This window comes from Capsicum annuum, chromosome 6 (assembly GCF_002878395.1).
Source record: "Capsicum annuum cultivar UCD-10X-F1 chromosome 6, UCD10Xv1.1, whole genome shotgun sequence".
NCBI lineage: Eukaryota > Viridiplantae > Streptophyta > Magnoliopsida > Solanales > Solanaceae > Capsicum > Capsicum annuum.
Window position 1 is genome coordinate 50598363 of NC_061116.1, and position 8342 is coordinate 50606704.

The 8342-nt window shown below is 32.1% G+C and overlaps 1 pseudogene; it reads left to right on the forward strand.

Annotated features, from left to right (window-relative positions):
• The first annotated feature begins 3248 nt into the window (after positions 1-3248).
• Positions 3249-7450, forward strand: LOC107873398 (annotated as a pseudogene).
• Positions 7451-8342: the final 892 nt, after the last annotated feature.

Genomic DNA, 8342 nt, shown 5'->3' on the forward strand with positions numbered 1-8342 from the left:
ATATTCTAAAATACAAAAATTAACTAATTTAAAATATTATATTATATATTTGATAATTACTATTTGAAAAGTAATATAAATCACAATAATTAATAACTGTAAATATTTTAAATATATATATATATATATATATATATATATATATATATATATATATATATATATAAATTATTGTCTCTCGAAATTATATAGGTATCATATTAACAACTTAATATATTTTTATATATATTTCGTTAATCTAAATCTATATATATATCTATAATCTATATCTATAGTCTATTAAAAGTGTGAAGACCCTTAGAAAAGTGATTTGAACTATTTGTCCTTCATTAAAATACTTCGCAATAGACAAAATTGTCTTTTCACTTTTTTCTAAAAAATAATTATCATTAAATTATTATTCAAATATTTAGGATAGAGGAAAAAAAAAAAAAGAATTCCATATCTAAAAGGAACTAAATATAGTGTGTAAGTTTTTTGGTTAGAAGTTCTGCATAATATTTTTGGGAAAAAACCTATTCATGGAAAAAAAAAATTAAGAACCAAATTTTAGTTTTAAGTTTTCTAATTAAATTAAGTAAACCCTAAACGGATGTAAAAATATTTCTTTTGTAAAAATATTTACTATTAAATATTAAATAGTAATCCGTTTAGCCCATATTTACTATTTTTTATGTAAAAATATTTCTTTCTTTTCTATACATAGTTTTTTTTTTTAAATCAAAGTTGGGGCAATAATGGTAAGTACGTGTAGTACTATTTATTAGGTTAAAAAATTTCCTTTTTTTAAAAGTTTGTTTAACCAAAATAGAAAGGAAAAAATATATTTTATTTAGGTGAAAAAATTATAACATTTAACACTTTTAAATCACTTAGAAGTTTACCATATATAAAAAAAGAAATGTTGATAATTCTATTTAAGTATTTATTTGATCAAATTTTATTAGAAAAATATGTATAGTTCTTTTACTATATTTTCTTCTTATTCTTCTTATTTTTGTTTTGATTTTGATTGATAATTAATTAAAGGTCGCTTCTTGGATTCTTTAGGATTTTCTAGCATTCTTCATTATATGAATTCTCTTTTAAATTTTTGTTGTATACAATTATCTTAATTGTGAATAAATCATGAGATTTAGCATATCATAGTTATGTTTATTAATGCACTTTAATGGTTGTTTTTTTTTTTTTTTTTTTAGTACAGGCTCTAATGATTATCTCACATACAAAAGATGATCAAATTGAATTCTCTTTTAAATTTTTGTTGCATACAATTTTCTTAATTGTGAATAAATAATGAGATTTAGCATATCGTGATTATGTTTATTAATGGACTTTAATGGTTGTTCTTTTTTTTTTTTTTTTTTTTTTTACAGAATCGCACATATAAAATATGATCAAATAGTATTTTCAGAGGTAATTTTAATCAAATAGTATGTAACTTTTAAGCATATTTTTTCATTCAATGTAATAGTTCAAATTGGGACATACCTTCTTTCTGTTATCTGTTTTTTTTTTTTTTCGTTGTTCAAACAATAATTATTTTTACAGATAGATGAAAAGCTTAATATTTGTCAAATGATACTAGGAGTATAATAGGCATGCTGATTTCTATAAATACAATTAGATCTAAATAAAATATTAATAGAATTATTACACGTTTTGGTAATAATATACATTACGATACGCGTCGTATATATATAATAAAACAATAGTAAAAAATTTTAGTACTAATTTTATCTTAATTTCTTATGACATATCATTTTAATATCAATTGTTACATTTTAAAATATTATTCTTCTACTTTTAATATATGTCTAGCTAAAATTTATCCAACCTAGAATTTCCAAGGATTGGGTCCGTGGGTGCACGGCTTAGCCAACTGGTCTTCATATAAGGAAGGAGAAGTTTAACTGAAGGAGAGTTTAGAGAAGTTGATATAAGAGATCTTGGATTTGTGGAGAAGAGGAATATCTTAGAGGGACTTGTCAAAATTGCACAGGAAGACAATGAGAAGTTCTTGTCAAAGCTCAAACAACGAATTGACAGGTAAAATGTTTTATCTATAGTGTGATTTTCGACATTTCAGACTTAAGATTCTATCATATAAAATATTTTAATATCCGTTCGCTTATAAAACTGTCGTAGATACTGAAGTACAGTACCTATCCTGGATTAATGATCTTTTTTTAAGTAGTGTCATTTGACATATGGGATATTCTTAGCTCAATGAGTTCTTGGTTTTTCCTGTGCTTTTTGAGTGATGACAGAGTTGGTCTTCATTTTCCAAGAATAGAAGTACACTTCGATAAATTGAGTGTAGATGCAGAGACTTATATTGAACCTCACAATTAACATTTTATAAGAGGTTATTTTGGCCTTTTATCAAGCATAAATGGTATTAAAGATATATGTCATTAGTTCAGGCAAAGTGTTGATCATTCTGTTACTCTACAAAGGGTTTCTTGAATTCTCTTCATAGTCTTCCAAATAGAAAGAGACTGTTGCCAATTCTTCATGAGGTCTGAGGAATCGTCAAGCCAGGAAGGTGAGAGACAGTTTGGCAAGAATTGTCATTCTCAAAACAATTTGAAATATCCTCTTTGTTCATAATCTTTCGTTGTGATTATGCAGCATGACACTGCTTTTAGGCCCTCCAGGTTCCGTAAAACAACATTGCTGTTAGCTTTGGCTGGGAAACTAGATAGAGATCTTAAAGTAAGAAACATAAGTCATATACAGACTAGAAATTTAATTCAGGTAATGTTGAATTTTATGCCGATGACTTAATGCATTTTTGAAGAGACTCGTGAAGGAGTTAATGATAAGTTGGAGGTTTGATGACAGATCCTAGGGTTTGTTAATGATAAGTTAATGATAAGTTTGTCAACCTTGATGAGAAATGACTCGATGTTATTGATTTGTTTGTCCAACAGGCAGCTTCAATAGAATGGAAGGAAGCTAGTGGTGTAACCGACCATTATTCTCAAGGTAAGATGTCATTTCCTGAATTTACAAGTTTAATGAAGAAATCTTTCCTGGATTATATTGTTCCGTACTTTAAACTGTGCAGGTATTGGGACTTGATATCTACACTGATACCCTTGTTGGAGATGAAATGTTTTGAGGCATTTTAGGCGGACAGAAAAAGTGTGTTAGCAGGTTAGTAATTAATGGTTGAGGGAATAAATTATTGTACTTGAGGTTCTAAAAATTTGATGATAACTTATTATATAAAAAGGAAGAAGATGGTTGGACCAGCTAGTGCATTCATGGATAATATTATCAACTGGCTTAGACATCTCAACAACATTTCTGATAGTGAATTCAATCAGGCAATCAATCCACATTCTTGAAGGAACTACTATTGATCTCACTTCTGCTGCCTGCACCAGAAACTTATTAACTTATTCGATGACATAGTTCTTCTATTAGAGGGACAAATTGTTTACCAAGGTCCATGTGAAAATGCCCCAAGGTCCATGTGAAAATGCCTGAGAGTTCTTTGAGTACATGGGATTCAATTCAAATGCCCTGAAAGGAAAGAGTAGTTGATTTCTTGCAAAATGTAAGCTTCATTCACAATTGAGTTTGTTTAGTATTTCCAATCGCAGAACATTTCAGGTTTCTGGTAAATTTTTTGTCTGTTGATAACAAGTGTCCATCACGAAAGGATGAAGAGCAATACTGGGCTAATTGAGATGAACCTTGTAAGTTTGTTACTGTGAGGGAATTTCCGTAAAGTTCCAGTCTTTTCACATTGGACAGAAGCTAGGGGATGAGCTTGGTGTTCCTTTTGACAAATCCAAGAGCCACCATGCTGCTCTAACCATACAGAATTATGATGTTAGCAAGAAGGAACTACTGAAAGCTTGTTCAGCTAGAGAATTCTTTCTTATGAAGAGGAATTCATTCATCTATATAATCAAGATAGTACAAGTGAGTAACATTTCAAAGAATTGAATTCGTTTTTACCCTGTTGAATCCTAATGTCGAGGTAAATGAAGTGATATGTTCTACTTTCCAGCTTATCATAATAGCTTTTATAACAATGACACTGTTCCTACAAACAGAGCTGCACAAGAATACAACAAGGGATGGTCGTGTTTACTTGGGTGCACTGTTTTTTGCTGTTATGATTATTATGTTCAATAGATACTCGGCGCTTGACCTAAGTATTGTGAAGCTTCCTGTCTTCTATAAACAACACGATTTTCTCTCTTTCCTGCTTGGGCATATGCTAAACTTTACATGGATTCTTAAAATACGAATCACACTTGAAGAAGTTTGCATTTGGGTGTGTATGACTTATTATGTCGTAGGATTTGATGTAGATATTGGGAGACTAAAAAAATAGTCTTTCATTTATATGCGACAATGTTTTCAGTTCCCAATCTGATGGAGATTGATTCACAATTTGCAGATTCTTCAAAAGATCTTTCTTCTCATATGTGTTAACCAGATGGCATCAGCACTATTTTGCTTATTGGCAGCTATTGGAAGAAATCTAATAGTTGCAAACACATTCGGATCATTTGCACTAAATTTACAGTTATGGTTTTGGGTGGATTCATTGAATCTAGAGGTAAAATTTCAGGCAGTGTTGAGAAACCACACGATATAAAACTTATATGTTCACCATGCCAGTTGTGACTTGCATTAACTAGGACAATGTTAATCATTCATTAGATGATGTGAAGAAATGGTTGATATGGGGCAACTAGTTTTCGCCAATGATGTATGCAAATAATGCCATTGTTATCAATGAATCTCTCGGAAGAGTTAACAGCATGTAAGTAAAAGCGTAGGAACTTCTACTAACACAAAAAAGATGTCAAAGCTGCACTATTGAAAGTTCACATTGTCTTTGGTTGGTAGGTTCCTCCAAACTCTTGAGACACCTGAGCTGCAACATCCTTAAAATTGTGTGGACTCTTTCCATATTCAAGGTGGTAATGGATTTGTGTAGGACTATTCTTTGATATGTGTTGCTCTTCAATTTCCTTTTCTCAGTCGCCCTAACTTATCTCAAACGTAAGGATCAAGAAACTCATCTTATGCAACCTTTTCTCTGTACCATCTATTGAAGGACAACACATTGATTAAGTGGGAGAGTTTTTTGTGCAGCTTTTGGGAAACCTCAGCGAATTCTATTCGAAGAAACTATGACAGACGGGATAGCAGCACAAAGAGTGAGCACAACTCAAGAGTGAGCACAACTCCCATTGTGCTTTAGTTTGCAAAAGCACAAGAGGGGAAATGAAGTTCTTCAAAGTACATCTTCCAGGTTGATGTCCTCAAGAGTAGGCAGCATCAACGAGGCCGATGGAAAAAATAACAGGAAAAGTGAAATTATTCTTTGTTTCAAGCCTCTTCATATAACATTTGATAAATATCAGATATGCATTAGATATGCCACAGGTAAGTTGCAGTATTACTCCTTGGAAAATTTACAGTGATATATCTGTTCGAAACTTGTTTTGATCTAAGTTTCTGTCCTACACAAAATAAAAGTAATGTTGTGACTCCAGGAAATGAAAGCTTAGGGTATTACTGAGGATCGGCTTGAACTCTTGAAAGGAGTAAGTGGTGCTTTTACGCCTGAAGTTTTGACAGCTCTGATGGGTGTTACTGGAGCTGGTAAGACCACCCTGATGGATGTCTTACCCAAAAGGAAAACTGATGGATACATTGAAAGAAGCATCATTATCTCGGGGTACCCCAAGAAGCAAGAAACATTTAAGCAAATAGCAGGATACTGTGAGCGAACTGATATTCATTCACCATGTGTAACAGTATATGAATCCATGCAAAATTCTGCTTGGCTTCAGTTGCCTTAGAAAGTTGACTAGGCAACTAGAAAGGTAAATTTAAGAAACAAGAAAAAATCACACAGGTGGTTACTACTAATGCTTATAGAAACTGGTTGCTAAACTAGATATCAATGCTGCAGATGTTTATTGAAGAGGTCATGAACTTGTAGAGTTAACCCCATTAAGAGAACAGTAGTTGGCTTGCCTGAATTGGATGGTCTATCAACTGAACAGCAAAAGAGACTTACAATTGCAGTTGAGCTTGTTGTCAATCCCGCCATTATATTCATGAATGAACCAACCTCATGACTAGATGCTAGAGCAGCTGCAATGGTGATGAGGACAATGAGAAATACAGTAGATACTGCTCGAACAGTGGTATGCACCATTCACCAGCCTCATCATATATTTGATGCTTTTGACGAGGTGAAAACATTTACTTTGTTTAATTAAGTAATTTTGTTTGGAGACAAACAACCTAATTTTTCTACAACTATAACTGCTACTTCTAAAATGGGGAGGTGAAGAATTTTATGTCAATCCATTAGGATGCCATTCTTCTCAGCTTATTAAGTATTTCGAGGTGAGAAAGATATAGGTAGGATAATTGATCATAATGCTGTCTAGGTACTAAAACTATTATTCTTTTCTTTTTCACCTCCGGAATTGATGCAGTACCTCCTGTCAAAAAATTGATGCAGTACCTAAAATAAAAATGGTCATAATCCTGCAACATGGATGTTGGAAATCACTAGTACAGCAGGAGAAGCACTTCTGGGAATTGACTTTGCAGAATCATACTAGAACTCGGAGTTGCACAAATATGAAATTCTTGAAACAAAATCAAACTTTAGTTGACTGAACAGAACTAGACATGTTTAATCATGATTCTAAAGTAGATTTGTTTACCAAATAATTCAGGAGAGACAAGGCGTTAATCAAGGAACTAAGTGGACTAGGTCCTGGTCAAAAGATTTATACTTGCCTACAAAGTACTCTCACTCTTTCTTCACACAATGCATGGTTTGCTTCTGAAAATAGCACTGGTCATACTGGCGAAATTCTACATACAAAACAGTCAGGTTTCTGCTTATGATTGTCGTTGCTCTAATGTTTGGAATAATATTCTGGGATCATGGCACCAATAGGTAAAGAAGAGGAGAAAACAATACTCTATAAGAACTATTCCTGATTTTCAAGATTTTCGTTTCTCTTAGTTTCAGGTCTAATGTTTTGCGTGCACCAGATATCAGAGGAAGGCAACCAGATTTTTCCAATGCCATAGGATCTATGTATGCTGCTGTTATGTTTCTTAGCGTGCAAAATTCTTCAGCAGTTCAGCCAATCATCTCCATCAAGAGGACAGTTTTCTATAGGAGAAGTGTTAGAACTATGCTTTTAAACTGCTGTAACTTTATTTTACTGCTTTAGTTTTTTGAATAAATCCTAGTTGATAGGTTGTTAGTTAACTATCTTTTATTAGAGTTTTGTGTGGCTTGTACTTAGTAGTTAGTTTCTCTTTGTTTGTTATTTGAATTTGCAGATAAGTTTAGTAGCATATTTTATATTTTGTAGTTATAAATTTAGCTTTAAACATATGTGTTTGAGTTATTAATAAAATAATTCCTTTAGCCTCATTGCAGTATTTTTCTTTCAATATTTTTCTCTTTGATATTTTTCAATTTCTTTGATAAAACCAACAATTGGTATCTAGAGTCATTTTTTGAGGGACTTGTGCGTGAAAAGATGGATTTCAAAAATAGTTTTTCACCAATAACTCCTATTTTCAATGGTGAAAATTAGCAATTACGGGCTGTGGAGATGAAAATCTACTTGGAGGATCTTAATCTTTGGAAAGTCATGGAAGAGAATTATGAACTTAATCTGCTACCAAATAATTCCACCGTGGCTCAAATCAAGAGTCACAAGGAAAACAAAACTATCAAGTCCAAGAAAAAAGCAACTTTATTTGTTGTTTCAACAACTATTTTTCATGAGAATTATGACTTTCACACCATAAAAAAAATTTGGTATTATCTGAAGAAAGAATATGTTGGAGATGAGAGAATGCGAGAAATGAAGGTATTGAATTTAATGAGGAAATTCGAGTTGCAGAGAATGAAAGAGCCTGAAACAGTCAAGGAATACTCGGACAGATTGTTTGGTATTGTTAACAAGGTAAGGTTGCTAGGCACAAAATTTAAAGATTTAAAAATTATTGAGAAAGCTCTGTAATAGTTTTCGAAAGATATGAAGCATGTATAACCACCTTGAAAAACACACAAGATCTGTCCAAAATCACTTTGTCAAAATTGTTAAATTCTTTTCAGGCACATGAGCAAATGAGGCTTACGAGGCAAGATGGAATAGTTTAAAAAGTATTAATAGCCAGCCACAAAACTCAAAGTAAGGGTAAATTTTTGAAAAATTACCCACCTTGTCAGCACTGCGGCAAAAATGGTCAACCTTTATTTAAATGTTGGAAGAGGTCAGATGCACAATGTAATATCAGCAATCAGTTTGATAATG